Genomic DNA, 3,739 nt, shown 5'->3' with positions numbered 1-3,739 from the left:
GGGGCGGGCCAATCAGCGCCGGCGGGCGGTGGCGGCCCGCCCCTTAAAGGGGCAGGAGCGAGCGCCTCGGCGAGCTGTGAGGTGATTGTTCCCGTCTCGCAGGGAGCGTCGGGCTCGGGCTCGGGCTCGGGCTCGGGCTCGGGCTCGGGCTCGGGCTCGGGCTCGGGCTCGGGCTCGGGCTCGGGCTCGGGCTCGGGCTCGGGCTCGGGCTCGGGCTCGGGCTCGGGCTCGGGCTCGGGCTCGGGCTCGGGCTCGGGCTCGGGCTCGGGCTCGGGCTCGGGCTCGGGCTCGGGCTCGGGCTCGGGCTCGGGCTGTAGCCTCAGGCCATACCGGAGGAGGATGAGAGGGAAAGGGCCCTTGCTAGGGCTGGAAGCCTTCATGCCTCCCTCCCTGTTGATGGTTAAGGTGGGCTCTTGCCCTCTTGGTTTTGAGCCTACCCCGGTTCAGACTGGTGTGGTGAAGCAATGGGGCTGACACACACCAGGTGTATTTCAGCCACTGTAAGGTGTTGGTTGTCTCTCCTTTTTCTTCCATGATGTAGGAAGCTAGCAATGACCTTTTATTTTTAAGCAAAAGTTGTGGCATTCTAGTGGTGGCCATATGTTGGCAGGTGAAGTGCTGTGATTATTAGTGGTTTCCTTAGCAGGGTACTAATGAAGTAATCAGTGCTTTGAGTAATGTCTTTGAGGGCACATGATGATTCATCCATACTAGTAAAAGAAACTAAAAGCAAAAGCCTCCTGAGGTGATGGTAGCTGAGTAGACTTAACAAGCTGTTTCACTTTCCAGGCTTGCTCTGGAACTTGGGCCTTCTGCCCCACAAAAGGTCTGCTGATGGCAGTGCTGGGTCTCCTGCTTATTCCTGCATCAGCTGGCAACGTGTTAACCTTGTCTGTAATTACACAGATACAGAGGATTGCTCATTTCCTTTGCAAAGGACATGTGCCTTTTAAAAATCGAAACTAATGTACCCACTGCTGAGGATGCAGCTGACAACATCATCTGTGGCTCCCCCTTTGAGAGGTTTGGTGTGTGTGAGCACAGCCTGTCAAAGAGTTTGTGTCAGGAGACAGCCACCGTAGAGGTGATGCTGCAACTTGCGCTGCTATCATGGCGATTCAGGAAAGCCGCTGTCCTGTGCGGGGATGCTTTGGGCTGGGAGCTGTGGCCTTTCACACCAGGAGTTCAGCTGGCTCCCAGCTTTGGGTGTATTTGCACACTTCTGCGAGGGGGATTTCCATTTTAATGTACACTGCGAACAAAAAGCCTGTAGGAAGAATTAATTCATTTTCCAATCCAGATCCCTCCCTGGCTTTAATGGGTAGCTCAGACCTGACCCGAGCACATCTGTGCTAACAGGGAGCTGGATTATGGCCCCACACAGGTGAACAGACCAGCTGATGGAAATTGTTTTGCAGACTTGAGGTTTCCCTGGCCAGCCGCTCTCCCGTGAAGCGTCTGTGAGCTGATCGGATGCCGTGACAGGTTCGCCGCAGCAGCGGGAAGCTGTTGGTGTACCTGGTGCTGTTTTGGTGGCAAGTCGGGACTTTCCGCTTTCCCTCGGGTGTTTCTGTTTGCAACCAGAAAGGCGCCTTTGCGCCCCCTTTTTTTTTTAAATATTTTTATTTCTGGCCTTGCCAGCAGCTGCCCCCCTCACCTCCGCGCAGCCCCAGCCCCCCGCCGCCCTGGGCGGGGGCCGGCGGCGCAGGACGCGGTATTCCCGGGGGGCGGGCGCGGTTGCCATGGCGGCGGGGCGGGGCGGCGCTCCCGCCGGAGGGCGGCCGGGGCCGGGGCGGCGGGGGGCGGTGGCAGCGGCGCGGCGCTGCATGGCGCGGCGGGCGGGGAAGCCCCCAGCCGCGCGTCCGCACGCCGCCAGCCCGGCGCTGGGCGCCGCCGCCATGCCGGGACACGGCCCCCCACCCCTGCCGCTGCCGAGGAAGGTAGGGGGGCGCGGAGCGGGCCGGGGCAGCGGCGGGCGTTAGCGGGGAGAGCGGGCAGGGGTGCTGGGAGGCAGCTTGCCGCCGCCTGCAGACCGCTCGTCTCTCGGGGCGCGGGGGATCGGTGCCGCTCCAAAAAATCTCTTATCGCTTTTTCCCTTCGCCCCCGCTCCCCCCCCCGATCGGTTTTTCTTCCCCCCGGTACTGTATTCGCTGCAGAGACGGAAACTGGGGGCCGTGAGCCGAGTCCCCCCCCATCCTCCCAGCCGCTGAGGGTACCGCCGTTCGTCCCCGCCGCTTTCCCGCCGGGACGGGGAAGGCTGCTGCTCCCTTCTGTCCTCCGCCGGGTGCGGGTGGGCTGCCGGGGCGGCTCTCGGCCGAGGCCGGGTGGGAGAAGGGCCGCGGGGACGTGGGGAGCTGCTGAAAAGCCGACCCGAGTGGTTCGGGAGCGATGGCGTAGAGGAGCAGCGGCAGCCCAGCCAGCCGGCACGGGGCCCCTGGGTCAACTCAGCCCTGCCTCGGTCTCCGGCAACAAAAAAGGCGAAACTTTGAGCAAATTCCTTGGGGGAAACCCGGGCCCTCCTGGAGCAAGCAGCAGAGTCCTCAGCTGCAGCAAAGCCCTGAATCTCTCCGTGATCATAGCTCTGCATTTCTTTCTGCTCTGCATAGCCTGCTTTTCTCTTACTTTGCCTCCGGCAGGAGAAAACGTTTGCACGGCCGTGCAGCCTGTACCTTAAATTCATTGACCAAGGGTGGCATTTCTGACTCCTGCTTAGGATCCATGAGAATATTCATCTGTCCTGGGGAGAGAAACGCCAGCTTGCCTTCTTGCTGTGGTACCCAGGGATGATGGGTGCTAATGGGTTAGGCATGGATGGGAACAGTGGCTGGGAAGGGAACAGGAAAGAACTTAGAGCTGTCTGCGTCTGTGGTCCCAGGGTGTCAAATGCAAACGGAAAGGTAAACTATGCAAGGGTTTGGGGATTCTTTCAGAGGTTTTGATTCTGAGTCTTCAAGAAGCCTTGCTCTTGATGCTCGGTGCTGGAAGAGGGATGGTGTAGGGGGCAATATGGCTTTCTGACTGCTTGGGGCTGCACTGGAGCCTCAGAGGAGCAGGTAGTGAATGCTAAGCATGGGTTGCTTTGTCCCTGCTCTTTACAAGAGCACAGTTTGTTTCCTGGACAGGTCAACAAGTTGTGTGGGAGCTGTTCCTGACCTTGAGGTGTTCCCCACCACCTTTGCCCTTGCTATTTAGGCAGCGTTGTTCCTTTTGGAAAGGAGCATCTCTGACCTGGAGCTCAGCTGAGAGCATAGAGGGGCAGAGGGATTTCCATGGAGCTTTCATTTGCTTCTGGGAGGGGAGCTGCTGGTGTTGCTGATGGATTAAAAAGTTGGTTTCTGTGTTGGCTGCCACCTTACTGACCACTCATTCTTGGTGTGTGGTAGCAAAGGCCAATAAAGTGTACAGGCTCTGTTTCTGAATCACCAGAAAGGGAGTTGTTACTGCATCCTGCCAGAGGAAAGGAATGTGTTTCCTCGACCCTTGTGTTACATTCTGAATTGTTGTCATCAGGGTAGTGTTTATGGGGTTTGGTGGTGGTTGGCTTTGGGGTTTTCTTGTTTTGTTTGGTTGGTTGTTTTAAAATAATCCAAACAGTATTTCAGCATGTGAGAATGTATATCTACCATGTTGGGACAGACTTGGAAACAACTGAAAATGCTAAGTATGGAAATGAGAGGAAAGCCACAGGATTTCCCAGGGTAATACAGTGCCTCTTTGAGAAACAGAAGAGAAAACACTG

At 57.8% G+C, this 3,739-nt stretch overlaps 1 protein-coding gene across 2 annotated transcripts in view; it reads left to right on the top strand.

The window, feature by feature from the left end:
* The first annotated feature begins 1,803 nt into the window (after positions 1 to 1,803).
* Positions 1,804 to 3,739, top strand: part of DENND2A (DENN domain containing 2A) — a 60,164-nt gene continuing 58,228 nt past the window's right edge. For both annotated transcript variants that reach the window (XM_055807929.1, XM_055807927.1), the window contains exon 1: positions 1,804 to 1,940. The gene's annotated coding sequence lies outside the window, so the exon portion shown is untranslated. The remainder of the gene's footprint in view (positions 1,941 to 3,739) is intronic.

This window comes from Falco peregrinus, chromosome 6 (assembly GCF_023634155.1).
Source record: "Falco peregrinus isolate bFalPer1 chromosome 6, bFalPer1.pri, whole genome shotgun sequence".
Taxonomy (NCBI): Eukaryota; Metazoa; Chordata; class Aves; order Falconiformes; family Falconidae; genus Falco; species Falco peregrinus.
The sequence above is the reverse complement of the archived record's forward strand: the minus strand, read 5'-3'. Positions and strand labels throughout refer to the sequence as shown.